General features: G+C 44.2%; 1 long non-coding RNA gene across 1 annotated transcript; it reads left to right on the top strand.

Moving 5' to 3' along the window:
- Nucleotides 1-2,542: 2,542 nt before the first annotated feature.
- Nucleotides 2,543-15,980, top strand: LOC143781302 (uncharacterized). The gene is made up of 3 exons (XR_013216658.1): nt 2,543-2,632; nt 2,905-2,978; nt 15,863-15,980. It is a non-coding gene; the product is annotated as an uncharacterized LOC143781302 (long non-coding RNA).
- The last annotated feature ends 4,458 nt before the right edge of the window (nt 15,981-20,438 follow it).

Below are 20,438 nucleotides of genomic sequence, written 5' to 3'. Positions count from 1 at the left end.
CCGCTGCCCAGAGACCATCGCATCGGAGATGCTGCCAGGGACTGCACCGGGAGGGTGAGTATGATGGGACAGCTGCCGCTCCCCCTCCCCCGCTGACCCCCTGGGACAATGACTCGAGTATAAGCCGAGAGGGGCACTTTCAGCCTAACAAAATGGGCTGAAAATCTCGGCTTATAATCGAGTATATATGGTAAGTGAGTACAATAAATAAAATAAAATACTATTAAGTCATGTTCACAGGTAGAATAAATGCTTCATCGTTTTTTTTCAGCTGCTTTTCATCCACGTGTTTTCTGCAGGTGTTCGTACAAATATAAGTATTAGCCTCTGATTATTGTGGTTTTGTTCCAGTTTCTTGATAGGTTTTCTCCTTTATTTGATGCAATTTTGGTGCAGATTTGAAGCAATGATTTCATTTTTAATGCATTTTGTTGTACATAAAGGTTTTGATTCTGGTCTTAAAAACATAGCAAGCCCCTACACGGCTCTATACACCAAAAATGAAAAATGTTACGTATTACAGATTCCCAATTTTTTTTTTAACACATGAATTAAAAAAAAACCTACCTGGTTTGGTATTAACGTAATTGTACTGATGTTCAGAATCATGTTGCCTGGTCCTTTTCACCATATATAGCACTCTATAAAAACAAAAACAAAAAACAACTGCAGAACTAGGCTTTTTTCACAACTTTGACAAACGTGTAATTTTTTTCCCACTTTCCAGTATACCACATAACAAAATGATGGGTTACAACTCATCTCACAAAAAAAGCCCTCATACTGCTATGTGAACCAAAAAATAACAATGCTATGGCTCTTGGAAGAAGTGTAAGAAAAAATTAAAGTGCCAAAAAATCTCCATTTTGGGAAGGAGTTAAATGCAGAGTAGGCATGAGTTTTTATGAAATCACATCCACTTTACTTGCACACTTAAAGGGAAACTGCTATTATCCCCTTTCCGACATTGGGGATAATAGTACGCCAATGTTGGACTCCCTCTCTTTGATGTGAGCTCCAGCAGTGAGTTCACATCTTTTCCGGGATATGTCAGTTGTTTTGAACAGATGACATGTGCCTGGAACAGCCGCGGATGAAATCCACCCGTGGCTATTAGCCCGTTAAATGCCGCTATCAAACGCTGACATTGGCATTTAACAAGCGCTTCCCGCAATCGCACCGGAAATACGCACACCGGTTACCCGCGTCACGTGATCGCTGGTCACCGGTGGGTTGGCATGACAACCAGAAGTTTACCGGAGACCTCTATGGTTGTCACTGCCGGCTTGCTGAGAGCGCCGACCACTCATAGCAAGTGAGTAATTCAGCTACATATAGGCAAACTGATCATCGCCTATATGTAGCTGAGCCTATCGGGTTATGGCAGCTTCTAGTCTCCCATGGAGACTATTGAAGCTTGCTAAAAGTAAGTAAAAATGTTTTTAAAAATATTAAAAAAAACTAAACAAAATATAAAAGTTCAAATCAGCAATTTTCGCCCCGTTCAAAATAAAACAATAAAAAAAACACACATACACATATTTGGTATCGCTTTAATCAGAATCGCCCAATCTATCATTAAAAAAAGTATTAACCTTATCGCTAAACGGCATAATGAGAAAAAAAAGTCAAAACGCCAGAATTATATTTTTTGGTCGCCGGCAACATTTCATTAAAACTGCAATAACGGGCGATCAAAAGATTGTATCTGCACCAAAATTGTATCATTAAAAATGTCAGCTCGGTATGCAAAAGATAAGCCCTCACCCAACCCAAGATCACGAAAAATGGAGCCGCTATGGGTATTGGAAAATGGTGCATATTTTTTTTTTAACAAAGTTCGGAATTTTTTTTCACCACTTAGATGAAAAAGAACCTAGACATGTCTGGTGTCTATGAACTTGTAATGACCTAGAGACAGAGGCGTAGCTAGAGCTTTTGCCGCCCGGGGCTGTTCCCGAGTTTGGCGCCCCCCCCCCCCCCCCCCAGCTCAATACACACAAAGGTTACCAAAAATAGTTAGGACAACACGCACAGAAACAAAACTCTTTATTGTTTAACTGAAACTTTAAATTGTCACTTTGGGAGTAAAGTATCAAATGTTGTAGAATTTTACTTTTCTTGCCTTTCTGTTTGCAAAATCGTTGACAACATCATCAAAGTCTATTTCTTCACTCAGTTGATGTTCAATAGACAGAATGGCCATATTTCCTAAACGCATGGCGCTCATTGTGGATCTTAGGTAATTTTTAATCAGCTTTAACTTGGAAAAACTCCTCTCGCAAGTAGCAACACTTACAGCAATAGTAAGAAAAATGCGAAGGAGTATGACAATATTTGGAACGGAGTTCTCTAGACTGTATTTTACAATAAACTGCAACAGTTCAAGCGGACTGTCCTCCTTCCATGTCTCTTTTTTGTCTTGTGTAACAGCAACATGAACAAAACTTTTAAGCCTTTTTCTCTCATTGAGGAACTCTTCCTTATTAATATCATCGTGATCTTGATTTAGCTGACACTCATACTTCTCGTCCAAAAGGTGTGATGAAGTAAGGAAGGCATATTTTTCAGCAAGAGCATGAAGCTGTTGAAATCTTGTTGTCATTTCCTGGATCACTCTGTCCAACGAAAGGTACATTTCTCTCATCAACTCCGTTTCATATGGCAATTCAGCGTCTTGCGATTCTTCACCTGCCATCTTTTTCTTCTTTCTAGAGCGGCGATTCATATCTATTCCCAAATCTTCACAAATTTCTTTTGCATAAGCTACTGAATGCTTAACTAATTCCTCTCTGTTTTCTGTTAAAAATGCTTTTAATGCTCCAAGTTTTGTGTCACATTGTTGGATATTTAATCCTTTGGTCTGTAGGTAGACCTGTGTGTCATTAATTTCTTTAAGCATAGATTCCCACAGGCCAAGAAAGCACAGGAAGGAAAAAGATTGTAATGCAACAAGCAACACGCCAGCATCTGACCTGGTAACTCTATTTTCTTCTTCACCAGTTAAATGTTCTACAGCCTGTAAAATTTTGGAGTAATTTTTTTTCACTGCACTCACAGCATCTCCCCGTGCACTCCATCGAGTTTCTAATACACGCTTGACACTTTGACCAGTGACTGAAATCAGAACATCCCAGCGATGGGTAGAAGAAGAAAAAAATGTGAACAAACGCTCCACAGTTCCAAAAAATGTAACCGAACTCAGTGCAACAGAAGCTGCATGTACACCTGCCAAATTCAGAGAGTGATTTGTACATGCAACAAATTCAGCTTTTTTGTTTATTTCCTTAATGCGTCTCTGAACGCCAGTATGTTGACCAGCCATTACAGCAGCATTATCATATGCTTGTCCTCTACAATCTTGGATGTCAATTCCGTATTTTTCTAATTGCTGCAAAATCACAGTTGAAATACTCTCTGAAGTTTTACCTTTTATTTCAATAAAATCAACAAATGATTCCACAACCTTAACTTCATTTCCATTGATCATAACGTAGCGTAAAACTTGGCACATTTGATCCTTATGAGAAATATCAGGGGTGCTGTCAAATATCATAGAAAAATACTTTGCTATTTTTACTTGCTCCACAACTTTGCTTCTTACTTTCCCTCCCAAAATTTCTATAAACTCATTCTGAATTGTAGGAGAGAAATATGATGTAGCAAACTTTTTTCCAAACTTGATTCTTAGAATATGTTCACGTAGCACTGGATCATATTTCGCCATCAAATGAACTAATTCTAAAAAATTTCCCTTATTTCCAGTTGATTCAGGTTTGTAATCAGTCTCATGATGGATTACTTCTCTGTGACCCCGTAAAGCCAAATTTTGTTTAGCCAGGAATCTAATGATATCCAACAATCTTGAAAGTATCTCCCTCCACTTCTTCACATTATTTTCTACTTCTTCCTGTACTTTTTTATCAATTGTTACGCCACGTTGGAGTCTAATTTCTAACTCCTTCCATTTTGTGAAACATTCTACATGGGCCACACTAGATTCATGGTTGTATACTTTAGGATTAAGTTTCCACCATGTGTTGAATCCATTCACTGAATCAAAATTAGACTGACTTGTTTCTGCATCTGCAAATAGTCTGCAACAAAAGCAGTAAAGGGCTTTTTTGGAAGGAGAGTACAGCAACCATGACCTCAACATTTTTTCATTATTTGGCATAGGTTTAAAAAACCAGTTGCGTGTAAGTTTTCTTTTTTCTCCTTTGATTGATGCACCCTCACGAACCACTTCAGCAAAGTCTGAGTCTAGATGCTGAACCACTGATGCACCTTGACGTACCAGTAAGATCCTTGTATCATCATTAATTTTACTTGGCCAAAGACCAACATCCTTTAAATCAATAGCAGGAATATTTTGATCATCACACTCCTCATTGCTTCTTGAAGTTGAAGGAGCACTTGGGTCAATGTCTTGGTCATCACACTCCTGATTGGTTCCTGAAGTTGAAGGAGCACTTGTGTCTAATGCTGTGAATGTAGGACTCTCCTCAGCAACAGGAGTAGTAGTATCGCAGCTGAGATATTTTAGTAGTGCACCTTCATTTTTTTTCAATTCTTCCTCCTTAGCCTTTTTCTTTTTTCTAAACATTGCACCACTTTCTTTTCTTCGCTTCATTTTATCTAAGCCTAACAAAATAACAAAAAAATAAAGTAAGGTCAGACCAGGGCCCGGGCCACCAGGATGGCACTCCTGTAGCCGGCAAAAGAGCGGGACTGGTTGGTTGCAGACACTCCAGCATTCCCAGAATGACGTCACTTTCTGCCTATGTCTGGGTGCTGCTACATACAGTCCCGCCCTCCCACCAAATGACCAATTGGCCCGGCAGCGCAGTTAGTTGGTAAAGCCTGTACGCTGAATTTGAATTCTCTATGATGCATTTTTTAGAATAAAAAACAATGCAGCAGGAATAAGACCTCAGATGGACAAGTTAAATTCTTTCGCCGGTGAATGTTACCATCACGTGATCGGTGAACACATAAGGACCCCTCGCAAAAATATAATCAGAGAGATCACATGAATGTAAAGTTCAAAAACATGAATAATTTTATTGAAAAAAACATACAATTTAAAAATTCTCAACCATAATATATAAATAGGTCATTAAAGTTAAAAATACCTCCGATCTACAAAACAGCAAGTCACATGTGATAACAAAAATACCTAAAACATCGCCTATTGTTGACCAATCTAAATGATAAATGGCCTAAAGATGGCGTAGTGGTCGTTGTAAAAGAAAAACATCTAATGAAAGCAGTTGTACATAGAAGCGCTATAATATATGCCAAGTGATCAGCTACTACTAAGACTACATAATAAATAGTTATGCGTAAAAAACGCTATATATGTGCCAATGATGAATGAATACTAAGACTGCATGATAACAGCTGTGAAAAAAAGCGCTATATGTGTGCCAAATAATGAACCGCTACTAAGGCTGCATGAATGATACACACTAATGAGATATACCGTATATACTCGAGTATAAGCCGACCCGAGTATAAGCCGACCCCCCTAATTTTGCCACAAAAAACTGGGAAAACTTATTGACTCGAGTATAAGCCTAGGGTGGAAAATGCAGCAGCTACCGGTGAATTTCAAAATTAAAAATAGGTGCTCCATACCGTTCATTATGGCCCCATAGATGCTCCACATAAAGTTGTGCCACATATAATTCTCTGCACCGTTCATTATGGCCCCATAGATGCTCCACATAAAGCTGTGCCATATAGAATGCTCTGCACCTTTGATTATGGCCCCATAGAAAGCTGTGCCATATATAATGCTCTGCACCTTTGATTATGGCCCCATAGATAGCTGTGCCATATATAATGCTCTGCACCTTTGATTATGGCCCCATAGATAGCTGTGCCATATATAATGCTCTGCACCTTTGACCTTTGATTATGGCCCCATAGATGCTCCACATAAAGCTGTGCCTTATATATAGTGCTCTGCACCGTTGCCCCATAGATGCTCCACATAAAGCTGTGCCTTATATATAGTGCTCTGCACCGTTGCCCCATAGATACTCCACATAAATCTGTGCCATTGCTGCTGCTGCAATAAAAAAAAAACAACACATACTCACCTCTCTTGCTTGCAGCTCCTCAGCTTCCCGTCTCGGTGTCTCTCCGCACTGACTGATCAGGCAGAGGGCGGCGCGCACACTATATGCGTCATCGCGCCCTCTGACCTGCACAGTCAGAGCCAGAGGACGGGAAGACAGAGCGGCGCTCGGCGTGTGGAACGCGGATAGGTGAATATGAGATACTTACCTGCTCCCGGCGTCCCGCTCCTTCCCCCGGACAGCTGGTCTTCGGTGCCGCAGCCTCTTCCTCTGTTCAGCAGTCACCGGCACCGCTGATTAGAGAAATGAATTATGCGGCTCCGCCCCTATGGGAGGCGGAGCCGCCTATTCATTTCTCTAATGAGCGGTCCCATGTGACCGCTGTACAGGGGAAGGGCTGCGGCACCCAGGGACCGTGGGACGGGCAGGGGGAGCGCCAGGAGTGCCGGGACTAGGTGAGTATGCCTCAGCGCCCTCTCCCCCTCACCCGCCGACCCTGCCGCCGACCGTGACTCGAGTATAAGCCGAGAGGGGCACTTTCAGCCCAAAAATTTGGGCTGAAAATCTCGGCTTATACTCGAGTATATACGGTATTTGTATCCAGACAGATACTATGGTAGTAAGAGTACCATTTGCAACCACATTGGTAAACGGGAATCAATCTAAAACAAGAAAGAAAGAAAGAACTGAAAGTATAATTACCACGTTTCACAGAACACAGGACCTGCCGACTGCCCTACGTGCGTTTCAATAGAATTCTTCTTCCAGGGGCCGGGATGTTGTAAAATTGGAGAATCGTTTGTAGACAGATGTATTCTATGTAAGAATTTCCTACAAAAACAAGCAAAACTTTTTCCATAATATATTCACCCCAAAGTATATAAGAAAATTCTGGAAATTTGAATAAAACTAGAAAGTAAATTTGCATTAGTCAGGTGCAAGGTTTCCTGGTATCTGTGGTGCCACGTACCTGCAGGAGATGCAGTGAGTATGGTGAATTGGCATTTTATGAGTAGAAATGAATATAATTATGAGGAGTGGTATATAAGGTATTTTTGTTACCCTGGGACAAGGAAGTCAAAAGCATTACACATATTTGTGACCTCTGTGAAGATGGTGATCCTGTTCATGATTCAGTGAATGATTATTATAAGGACATATTGATAACGCAGTAATGTTCAGTGAGCTGTATTTTGTGTCGTCCCTCTGTAATTCTTCCTGGAAATGTATAGATGTGTTGATATGTTGTGTCCCTATAGTGTGACAGCACAGATTGCACGAAATGCATCATGACTCATACATTTCCAGGAGGATCAATGGAGGAACTGAACAATTGTAATAAAAGATGCTACAGAAGTGTTATATCAACGGAAGGACTAGTGCTCATCAAAGCAGACATGTCAGGAGAGGTGACTAGCTGTCATAAAGGAGGGTCCCCCTAAATAAGCATTCAAAAGTCACTGCAGTTGGTGGTATGACTGCACACTGGTGATGTTTTTGGCCAAAACATGTGGCTTTAACCCTAGTAGCAGGACCAATTTGGGTACAGTAACAGAGCACAGCATCTGAGGGATAGTAACCCCTAATATATTAATGAGCACTTTAATATTTAACCTCTCGCTCCCTGCAGGCGTACAGTCAGTGTGTAACTAAGGACTCATGTACCATGAGTGGTAAGCTATTCCATTTGGGGGTATTTAAAAAAAAAAATCCTAGAAAATTGCACTATTGTCAATTTTCTATTATGAAATATTGCCTGTTTGTGGATAGGCTGATGGTAAGGTGATTGGAGGTGAGGCGTGTAACAACCTTGTGGTTTCTTGTGTAAATGTTGGTGCAGTCAGGGGTATGACATATTATACCGATGCCCCTCCTGCTTGCACGCCGCTGATTTGATCTGTGACTCAGTACTTGATTTTGGTCTGTGCTTGGATTACTGTGTAACATGCTATGAACTCTTTGACAGGTATGAGAAGGCCTTGGCTGACTGCCACTTGGCGAGGACTCAGCTCAGAAACAAGTGTTTTAGATTACAAGCAGCACAGCCCCGCGTATACGACAGACAGTGCAGAGCCCCGCGTATATGGCAGAAGGCGCAGAGCCCTGCGTATACGGCACAGTGCAGAGCCCCGCGTATACGACAGAAGGCACAGAGCCCCGCGTATACGACAGACAGTGCAGAGCCCCGCGTATATGGCAGAAGGCACAGAGCCCTGCGTATATGGCACAGTGCAGAGCCCCGCGTATACGACAGAAGGCACAGAGCCCCGCGTATACGACAGACAGTGCAGAGCCCCGCGTATATGGCAGAAGGCACAGAGCCCTGCGTATATGGCACAGTGCAGAGCCCCGCGTATACGACAGAAGGCACAGAGCCCCGCGTATACGACAGACAGTGCAGAGCCCCGCGTATATGGCAGAAGGCGCAGAGCCCTGCGTATACGGCGGACAGTGCAGGGCCCCGCGTATATGGCAGAAGGCGCAGAGCCCTGCGTATACGGCACAGTGCAGGGCCCCGCGTATACGACAGAAGGCGCAGAGCCCCGCGTATACGGCAGACAGTGCAGAGCCCCGCGTATATGGCAGAAGGCGCAGAGCCCTGCGTATACGGCACAGTGCAGGGCCCCGCGTATACGACAGAAGGCGCAGAGCCCCGCGTATACGGCAGACAGTGCAGAGCCCCGCGTATATGGCAGAAGGCGCAGAGCCCTGCGTATACGGCACAGTGCAGGGCCCCGCGTATACGACAGAAGGCGCAGAGCCCCGCGTATACGACACGGCAGACAGTGCAGAGCACCGTGTATACGGCAGACAGCGCAGAGCCCAGTATATACAGCAGAAGGCGCAGAGCCCTGCGTATACGGCAGAAGGCGCAGAGCACCGTGTATACGGCAGACAGCGCAGAGCCCAGTATATACAGCAGAAGGTGCAGAGCCCCACGTATACAGCAGAAGGCGCAGAGCACCGTGTATATGGCAGACAGCGCAGAGCCCAGTATATACGGCAAAAGGCGCAGAGCCCCACGTATACGGCAGAAGGCGCAGAGCCCCATGTATATGGCAGAAGGCGCAGAGCCCCGCGTATACGGCAGACAGCGCAGAGCCCAGTATATACAGCAGAAGGCGCAGAGCCCAGTATATACGGCAGAAGGCGCAGAGCCCCGCGTATACGGCAGACAGCGCAGAGCCCAGTATATACGGCAGAAGGCGCAGAGCCCCACGTATACGGCAGACAGCGCAGAGCCCAGTATATACGGCAGAAGGCGCAGAGCCCCACGTATACGGCAGAAGGCGCAGAGCACCGCGTATATGGCAGACAGCGCAGAGCCCAGTATATACGGCAGACAGCGCAGAGCCCAGTATATACGGCAGAAGGCGCAGAGCCCCGCGTATATGGCAGACAGCGCAGAGCCCAGTATATACGGCAGAAGGCGCAGAGCCCCGCGTATACGGCAGACAGCGCAGAGCCCAGTATATACGGCAGAAGGCGCAGAGCCCCGCATATACGGCAGACAGCGCAGAGCCCAGTATATACGGCAGAAGGCGCAGAGCCCCGCGTATACGGCAGACAGCGCAGAGCCCAGTATATACGGCAGAAGGCGCAGAGCCCCACGTATACGGCAGAAGGCGCAGAGCACCGCGTATATGGCAGACAGCGCAGAGCCCAGTATATACGGCAGACAGCGCAGAGCCCAGTATATACGGCAGAAGGCGCAGAGCCCCGCGTATATGGCAGACAGCGCAGAGCCCAGTATATACGGCAGAAGGCGCAGAGCCCCGCGTATACGGCAGACAGCGCAGAGCCCAGTATATACGGCAGAAGGCGCAGAGCCCCGCGTATACGGCAGACAGCGCAGAGCCCAGTATATACGGCAGAAGGCGCAGAGCCCCGCGTATACGGCAGACAGCGCAGAGCCCAGTATATACGGCAGAAGGCGCAGAGCCCCACGTATACGGCAGAAGGCGCAGAGCACCGCGTATATGGCAGACAGCGCAGAGCCCAGTATATATGGCAGACAGCGCAGAGCCCAGTATTTACGGCAGAAGGCGCAGAGCCGGCCCCCGCGTATACGACTGACGGCACAGAGCGAGGTTCCCCTATAAGGCTACGTTCACATTTGCGTTGTGCGCCGCAGCGTCGGCGCCGCAACGCACAACGCAAACAAAAACACAGCAAAACGCATGCACAACGCTGCGTTTTGCGCCGCATGCGTCCTTTTTTTCATTGATTTTTGACGCAGCAAAAATGCAACTTGCTGCGTCCTCTGCGCCCGGACGCGGGCGCCGCAGGGACGCATGCGGCGCAAAACGCAAGTGCGACGCATGTCCATGCGCCCCCATGTTAAATATAGGGGCGCATGATGCATGCGGCGACGCTGCGGCGCCCGACGCTGCGGCGCACACCGCAAATGTGAACGTAGCCTAAACACCTAGCCGATCTTCTTACCAGAACATTCTCATGGACACTCATACATCGGTACATACTGCTCACTTACTACATAACCCGGCCCTGTACAGCACAGCACAGTTAGTACACAGCACAGCCGTCAGCCTACAGTGTGTGATGACGAGTCCTCCCACACACGTGACTGATCACAGGTATCTATGACATCGGGGTCAGGAAAGGTCCTTTGGCTCAGTCCATCCTGACGGGTGGGGGGGGAGATGGAGATGTGTGCGCGCACTGTGTTAAGCTGGCATGCACGCCGCCCCCACAAGTCTTTCCACTCTTTAGAGACACCACACTCCGCTCCTTTTCATCTGCAGACTGCAGCATCTCATTGATGCAGATTGCAGAAACAAGCACTAGTGATGGAGTCGGAGCGTCACAGCTTTGGACTACAATACGCCCCCCGCATTGTGCCGCCCGGGGCGGCCCGCCCCCCCCGCCCCCCCCTTCCTACACCACTGCCTAGAGAATCATAATGGCGGGTCAGTTTTAGCATTTAGTGAACCTAGTAAAAAATCCAAGCAGCAAACAAATGTGGGATTGCACTTTTTTTGCAATTTCATGGCACTTGGAATTTTTTTCCCATTTTCTAGTACACGACAGGTAAAACCAATGGTGTCGTTCAAAAGTACAACTCGTCCCTCAAAAAAAAAACCTTACATGGCCATATTGATGGAAAAATAAAAAAGTTATGGCTCTGTGAAGAAGGGGAGCAAAAAATGAAAATGCAAAACCAAAAATACCTCTGGTCCTTAAGGGGTTAACCTGCAGCTATTGGGTTAACTTGCAGGTAAATAGCATTCCAAACGTTTTTTTTTGCTCGTGAGAGGGTCCTTTTAAATCCAGAAGATTTTCTGAAGAAAAACACATGTAGATGAAACCTCTGCAGATTTTTCCGCACTTGTTTTGAGAAATCAGTAGGTAAAAAGCACTGTGTTTTACCTGCGGATTTACAGCGGATTTTATGCGTTTTTTGTGGGCATTCCACCTACAGTTTTACACCTGCGGATTCCTATAATGGAGCAGTTGTAAACCGCTGCGGAATCCACACAAAGAATGAACATGCTGCAGAATAAACAACGTATAGTTTCAGCGCATTTCTTTACGCAGCATGTGCCTGCGAATTTTGTTTTCCATAGGTTTACATGGTCCTGTAAACTCATGGAAAACAGCTGCGAATCTGCAGCAAAATCCGCAACGTGTGCACATACCCTAATTGTCTGAGATGGAAAACTCAAATAAAAATGAAGTATTGTGTCCCAATAATTAAAATATGTTCAACTGGATGGAAGGAGAAACCACGCACTGTCATGCTGAACAATGTCATATTTTTGCAATATAGAGTTAGGTCCATATATATTTGGACAGAGACAACATTTTTCTAATTTTGGTTATAGACATTACCACAATGAATTTTAAACAAAACAATTCAGATGTGTCATGATGCAGTTCTGAGTTTGTGTTCAGTTGTCTTTCTCTGGACTGGTCATGTGGGAGTGAATCCCCTCTGTTTTGCCTCACTTTGAAGCTGGCTGGGCTATTTAAGTTCGCTGCAGCCTGTGGGCCAGTGTCAGCTATAGTTCATGCTGCACGGTTTGAGCACCTGACCTGGATACTTGTAATAGTGTTCCTTTTGCCTCTGTCTGCCTGCACCCGTTTATGACTTGTTCTGACCTTTGGCTAGTACCCCGACTCCGTCTTACATCTCACATTTTGGTTACCACGTTCCCGGTAGGTTCTGAATTCTTGCTTGTCTCCGACTACTCTCTGCTCGCCCCTTCTGTACCGCGTTGCTATCTCCGTGCTTGACCTTGGCTTGTCTGACGTCCCTTTCATTACTTGTGACACCTGTGTTGTTGTTCAGTGTTGCTGAGCTGTGTGTACAACTTCTTTTCCTTAACCAGCTCCCCCTGGTGGAGGTTGCTCTATACTGCACTGCAGCAGCACATTACAAGATGCAGTTGAAGTTCAGACTTTCAGTTTTCATTTGAAGGTATCCACATTAAAATTGTATGAAGAATTTAGGAGTTCCAACTCCTTAACATGTGCCACCCTGTTTTTAAAGGGACCAAAAATAATTGGATAGATTCAATCATTTTAAATAAAATGTTCATTTTTAGTACTTGGTTGAAAACCCGTTGTTGGCAATGACTGCCTGAAGTCTTGAACTCATGGACATCACCAGACGCTGTGTTTCCTTCTTTTTTGATGCTCTGCCAGGCCTTCACTTCTGTGGTTTTCAGTTGCTGTTTGTTTGTGGGCCTTTCTGTTTGAAGTTTAGTCTTTAACAAGTGAAATGCATGCTCAATTGGGTTGAGATCAGGTGACTGACTTGACCATTCAAGAATATTCCACTTCTTTGCTTTAATAAACTCCTGGGTTGCTTTAGCTTTATGTTTTGGGTCATTGTCCATCTGTAGTATTAAACGACGACCAATCAGTTTGGCTGGATCTGAGCACACAGTATGGCTCTGAATACCTCAGAATTCATGTCGGCTGCTTCTGTCCTGTGTCCAAACATCAATAAACACTAGTGACCCAGTGCCACTGGCAGCCATGCATGCCCAAGCCATCACACTGCCTCCGCCGTGTTTTACAGATGATGTGGTATGCTTTGGATCATGAGCTGTACCACGCCTTCACCATACTTTTCTCTTTCCTTCATTCTGGTAGAGGTTGATCTTGGTTTCATCTGTCCAAAGAATGTTCTTCCAGAACTGTGCTGGCTTTTATAGATGTTTTTTAGCAAAGTCCAGTCTAGCCTTTTTATTCTTGATGCTTATGAGTGACTTGCACCATGCAGTGAACCCTCTGTATTTACTTTCATGCAGTCTTCTCTTTATGGTAGATTTGGATATTGATACGCCGACCTCCTGGAGAGTGTTGTTCACTTGGTTGGCTGTTGTGAACGGGTTTCTCTTCACCATGGAGATTATTCTGCGATCATCCACCACTGTTATCTTCCGTGGTCGCCCAGGTCTTTTTGCATTGATGAGTTCACCAGTGCTTGCTTTCTTTCTTTCTCAGGATGTACCAAACTGTGGATTTTGCCACTTCTAATATTGTAGCAATTTCTCAGATGGGCTTTTTGTTTTCGCAGCTTAAGGATGGCTTGTTTCACCTGCATGGAGAGCTCCTTTGACGGGAAGTTTACTTCACAGCAAAACCTTCCAAATGCAAGCACCACACCTCAAATCAACTCCAGGCCTTTTATCTGCTTATTTGAGAATGACATAATGAAGGGGTTGCCCACACCTGTCCATGAAATAGCCTTGGAGTCAATTGTCCAATTACAGTTAGGTCCATATATATTTGGACACAGACAACATTTTTCTAATTTTGGTTATAAACATTACCACAATGAATTTTAGACAAAACAATTCAGATGCCGTTGAAGTTCAGACTTTCAGCTTTCATTTGAGGGTATCCACATTAAAATTGGATGAAGGGTTTAGGAGTTTCAACTCCTTAATATGTGCCTCCCTGTTTTTAAAGGGACCAAAAGTAATTGGACAGATTAAATAATTTTAACTAAAATGTTCATTCCTAGTACTTGGTTGAAAACCCTTTGTTGGCAATGACTGCCTGAAGTCTTGAACTCATGGACATCACCAGACGCTGTGTTTCCTCCTTTTTGATGCTCTGCCAGGCCTTCACTGCGGTGATTTTCAGTTGATGTTTGTTTGTGGGCCTTTCTGTCTGAAGTTTAGTCTTTAACAAGTGAAATACATGCTCAATTGGGTTGAGATCAGGTGACTTACTTGGCCATTCATGAATATTCCACTTCTTTGCTTTAATAAACTCCTGGGTTGCTTTGGCTTTATGTTTTGGGTCATTGTCCATCTGTAGTATGAAATGACGACCAATCAGTTTTGCTGCATTTGGCTGTATCTGAGCACACAGTATGTCTCTGAATACCTCAGAATTCATTCGGCTGCTTCTGTCCTGTGTCACATCATCAATAAACACTAGTGACCCAGTGCCACTGGCAGCCATGCATGCCCAAGCCATCACACTGCCTCCGCTATGTTTTACAGATGATGTGGTATCCTTTGGATCATGAGCTGTACCACGCCTTCGCCATACTTTTCTCTTTCCATCATTCTGGTAGAGGTTGACCTTGGTTTCATCTGTCCAAAGAATGTTCTTCCAGAACTGTGCTGGCTTTTTTAGATGTTTTTTAGCAAAGTCCAGTCTAGCCTTTTTATTCTTGATTCTTATGAGTGGCTTGCACCGTGCAGTGAACCCTCTGCATTTACTTTCATGCAGTTTTCTCTTTATGGTAGATTTGGATATTGATACGCCTACCTCCTGGATAGTGTTGTTCACTTGGTTAGCTGTTGTGAAGAAGTTTCTCTTCACCATGGAGATTATTCTGCGATCATCCCCCACTGTTGTCTTCCGTGGGCGCTCAGGTCTTTTTGCATTAATGAGTTCACCAGTGCTTTCTTTCTTTCTCAGGATGTACCAAACTGTTGATTTTGCCACTCCTAATATTGTAGCAATTTCTCGGATGGTTTTTTTCTGTTTTCGCAGCTTAAGGATGGCTTGTTTCACCTGCATGGAGAGCTCCTTTGACCGAATGTTTACTTCACAGCAAAACCTTCCAAATGCAAGCACCACATCTCAAATCAACTCTAGGCCTTTTATCTGCTTATTTGAGAATGACATAATGAAGGGATTGCCCACACCTGTCCATGAAATAGCCTTGGAGTCAATTGTCCAATTACTTTTGGTCCCTTTAAAAACAGGGTGGCACATGTTAAGGAGCTGAAACTCCTAAACCCTTCATCCAATTTTAATGTGGATACCCTCAAATGAAAGCTGAAAGTCTGAACTTCAACTGCATCTGAATTGTTTTGTTTAAAATTCATTGTGGAAATGTCTATAACCAAAATTAGAAAAATGTCATCTCTGTCCAAATATATATGGACCTAACTGTACGTTTGGTCCCTTTAAAAACAGGGAGGCACATGTTAAGGAGCTGAAACTCCTAAACTCTTCATCCAATTTTAATGTGGATACCCTCAAATGAAAGCTGAAAGTCTGAACTTCAACGGCATCTGAATTGTTTTGTCTAAAATTCATTGTGGTAATGTCTATAACCAAAATTAGAAAAATGTTGTATCTGTCCAAATATATATGGACCTAACTGTAAGGGGTGCTTCTTGTGGACATTAATATTAATGGCCAGTGTGCAGCCAAAAAATGTATTTGAGGTATGAAATGTACATGTATATAAGGATATGTCTCATGCTATATCATTGCTCCGCTGAAGTAAAGGTTTCCAAGACATTTATTACACTCTTCTATATCTATATTTTCAGATAATCACAGCGCTGACATCATTGGGGCCTTTTCATCAGAGACCAGTGGAATGAGCAAGGGGTTTCTTTTGCAAAGCATCAGCACATTTTTAATTTGGAATAAAGGGTTACTTTAAAGCACCACTCCAGCATTTTGTTTTTTCTATTTCAGTTCTAGAGTGGTGAGACTAAGCTATGTTCTTTGACCGTAGTAATACATTCACATACATTTACCAGTGCTGTGTCCAGTCTAGCTCTGTCACCTGGTGACTGCAAGTTCTGACGGACCTAAAGTCAAAGGTAAGTCAAAAGGTAACAGTCACAAGTTCTCAATGTAAGTCTATGAGGGCCTCGTTCTGGCTCTGATAGACTTACACTGAGTTGTGACTTCTGGCTCATCCAGCAAACACTGGAGCAATCAAGCAGGTCACAACCAGCAGAAGACTGACCAGTGCAGCGTTGATAATAGAAAAAGATGATGGCTGGTGAATATAATAATAAAGACATGCAACTTAGATTGGTGTTACCACTGGTGTTTTAACCCCTTCATGACCCAGCCTATTTTGACCTTAATGAACTGGCCATTTTTTGCAATTCTGACCAGTGTCCCTTTATGAGGTAATAACTCAGGAACGCTTCAACGGATCCTAGCGGTTCTGAGATTGTTTTTTCGTGACATATTGGGCTTCATGTAAGTGGTAAATTTAGGTCGATAATTTCTGACTTTATTTGTGAAAAAAACGGAAATTTGGCAAAAACTTTACATCAGCACAATTTTGGAAACAAAATTTTTTTTGATAGGAAGTTATAAGGGTTAAAATTTGACCAGTGATTTCTCATCTTTACAACACAATTTACAAAACCATTTTTTTAGGGACCACCTCACATTTGAAGTCAGTTTGAGGGTTCTATATGGCTGAAAATACCCAAAAGTGGCACCATTCTAAAAACTGCACCCCTCAAGGTGCTCAAAACCACATTCAAGAAGTTTATTAACCCTTCAGGTGTTTCACAGCAGCAGAAGCAACATGGAAGGAAAAAATGAACATTTAACTTTTTAGTCACAAAAATGATCTTTTAGCAACAATTTTTTTATTTTCCCAAGGGTAAATGGAGAAACTGGACCATGAGTGTTCTTGTCCAATTTGTCCTGAGTACGCTGATACCTCATATGTGGAGGTAAACCACTGTTTGGGCGCATGGCAGAGCTCGGAAGGGAAGGAGCGCCATTTGACTTTTTGAATGAAAAATTGGCTCCAATCTTTAGCGGACACCATGTCGCGTTTGGAGAGCCCCTGTGTGCCTAAACATTAGAGCTCCCCCACAAGTGACCACATTTTGGAAACTAGACCCCCCAAGGAACTTATCTAGAAGCATAGTGAGCACTTTAAACCCCCAGGTGCTTCACAAATTGATCCGTAAAAATGAAAAAGTACTTTTTTTTCACAAAAAAATTCTTTTAGCCTCAATTTTTTCATTTTCACATAGGCAACAGGATAAAATGGATCCTAAAATTTGTTGAGGAATTTCTCCTGAGTACGTAGATACCTCATATGTGGCGGTACACCACTGTTTGGGTGCACGGCAAGGCTCGGAAGGGAAGGCGCGCCATTTGACTTTTTGAATGGAAAATTAGCTCCAATCGTTAGCGGACACCATGTCGCGTTTGGAGAGCCCCTGTGTGCCTAAACATTGGAGCTCCCCTACAAGTGACCCCATTTTGGAAACTAGACCCCCAAGGAACTTATCTAGATGCATAGTGAGCACTTTAAACCCCCAGGTGCTTCACAGAAGTTTATAACGCAGAGCCGTAAAAATACAAAATTATTTTTCTTTCCTTAAAAATGATTTTTAGCCTGGAATTTTTTATTTTCCCAAGGGTAACAGGAGAACTTGGACCCCAAATGTTGTTGTCCAGTTTGTCCTGAGTACGATGTTACCCAATATGTGGGGGTAAACCACTGTTTGGGCGCACGGCAGGGCTCGGAAGGGAAGGCATGCCATTTGGCTTTTTGAATGGAAAATTAGCTCCAATCATTAGCGGACACCATGTCGTGTTTGGAGAGCCCCTGTGTGCCTAAACATTGGAGCTCCCCCACAAGTGATCCCATTTTGGAAACTTGACCCCCCAAGGAACTAATCTAGATGTGTGGTGAGCACTTTAAACCCCCAGGTGCTTCACAGAAGTTTATAACTCAGAGCCATGAAAATAAAAAATAATTTTTCTTTTCTCAAAAATGATTTTAGCCCGCAATTTTTTATTTTCCCAATGGTAACAGGAGAAATTGGACCCTAACAGTTGTTTTCCAGTTTCTCCTGAGCACGCTGATACCCCATTTGTGGGGGTAAACCACTGTTTGGGCACACGTCGGGGTTCAGAAGCAAAGTAGTGACGTTTTGAAATGCAGACTTTGATGGAATGCTCTGCGGGCATCACGTTGCGTTTGCAGAGCCCCTGAAGTGCCTAAACAGTAGAAACTCCCCACAAGTGACCCCATTTTGGAAACTAGACCCCCAAGGGAACTTATCTAGATGTGTGGTGAGCACTTTGAACCCCCAAGTGCTTCACAGAAGTTTATAACACTGAGCCATGAAAATAAAAAATAATTTTTCATTCCTCTAAAATTGTTTTAGCAAGCAATTTTTTATTTTCGCAAGGGTAACAGGAGAAATTGGACCCCAATAATTGTTGCCCAGTTTGTCCTGAGTATGCTGGTACCCCATATGTGGGGTAAACCACTGTTTGGGTGCACGTCGGGGCTCGGAAGGGAGGGAGCACCATTTGACTTTTTGAACGCAAGATTGGCTGGAATCAATGGTGGCGCCATGTTGCGTTTGGAGACCCCTGATGTGCCTAAACAGTGGAAACCCCTCAATTCTAACTCCAACACACCCCAAACCCTAATCCCAACTCTAGATATAACCCTAACCCCAACACACCCCTAACCACAACCCTAACCCAACACACCCCTAACCCTAATCCCTAACCACAACCCTAACCCCAACACACCCCTAACCCTAACCACAAACCTAATCTTAACCCTATTTCCAACCCTAGCCCTAAGTCCAACTCTAATTCCAACCCTAACCCTAAGGCTATGTGCCCACATTGCGAATTTGTGTGAGATTTTCCCGCACCATTTTTGTAAAATCCGCAGGTAAAATGCACTGCGTTTTACCTGCGCATTTACCGCGGATTTCCAGTGTTTTTTGTGCGGATGTCACCTGCGGATTCCTACTGAGGAGCATGTGTAAAACTGAATCCGCACAAAGAATTGACATGCTGCGGAAAATACAACACAGCGTTTCTGCGCTGTATTTTCCGCACCATGGGCACAGCGGATTTGGTTTTCAGTAGGTTTACATGGTACTGTAAACCTGATGGAAAACTGCTATGAATCCGCAGCGGCCAATCCGCTGCGGATCCACAGCCAAACCCGCACCATGTGTGCACATAGTCTAATCTAACCCTAACTCTAGTTCTAGCCCTAGCCCTAGCCCTAACCCTAGCCCTAACCCTAACCCTAGTGGGGATAGAAAAAAAATATATATATTTTCTTTATTTTTTTTATTGTCCCTACCTATGTGGGTGATAAAGGGGGGGTTCATTTACTATTTTTTTTATTTTGATCACTGTGATAGGTTTTATCACAGTGATCAAAATGTACCTGGAACGAATCTGCCTGCCGGCAGATTCGGCGGGCGCACTGCGCAGGCGCTCGCCATTTTGGAAGATGGCGGCGCCCATGAAGAAGACGGACTGACACTGCGAGGCTCGGTAAGTATGAGGGGGGGAGATCGGAGCACTGGGGAAATCGGAGCATGAGGGGTTGGATCGAAGCACGGGGGAGCGGACAGGAGGACGGGGGAGCGGACAGGAGGACGGAGGGGAGCGGACCACAGTACGGGGCAGAAAGGAGGACTGGGGAGGCGATCGGTGGCGGTGGGGGGGGGCAGATTAGAGTTTCCAGCCATGGCCGATTATATTGCAGCATCGGCCATGGCTGGATTGTAATATTTCACCATTTTCATAGGTGAAATATTACAAATCGCTCTGATTGGCTGTTTCACTTTCAACAGCCAATCAGAGTGATCGTAGCCACGGGGGGGTGAAGCCACCCCCTCTGGGCTGAAGTACCACTCCCCCTGTCCCTGCAGATCGGGTGAAATTGGAGTTAACCCTTTCACCCGATCTGCAGGGACGCGATCATTCCATGACGCCATATAGGCGTCACAGGTCGGATTGGCACCGACTTTCATGATGCCTACGTGGCGTCAAAGGTCGGGAAGGGGTTAATGCTGAGTGGGCTCTCTACAACAGGATACTTTAGTACGGTAGTTTTCTTCAATTAGTCCAAAATATTTTTCTTAGCTTTTTTTGTTTTGGTTTGTTTTTGTTTGTTTTTTTGTAGTCATACTTAACTTGACTGTGTTTTACAAGGTACAGCAATATACAGTCATGGCCAAAAGTATTCACATCCCTGTAATTCTGTCAGATAATTCTCAGTTTCTTCCTAAAAATGATTGCAAACACAAATTCTTTGTTATTTTGTTTAATTGTCCTAAAGCCAAATTGGATATAATTCCACACCAAACA

Source organism: Ranitomeya variabilis, chromosome 1 (genome assembly GCF_051348905.1).
Source record: "Ranitomeya variabilis isolate aRanVar5 chromosome 1, aRanVar5.hap1, whole genome shotgun sequence".
Lineage (NCBI taxonomy): Eukaryota > Metazoa > Chordata > Amphibia > Anura > Dendrobatidae > Ranitomeya > Ranitomeya variabilis.
This window is presented reverse-complemented; position numbering and strand designations above follow the sequence as displayed.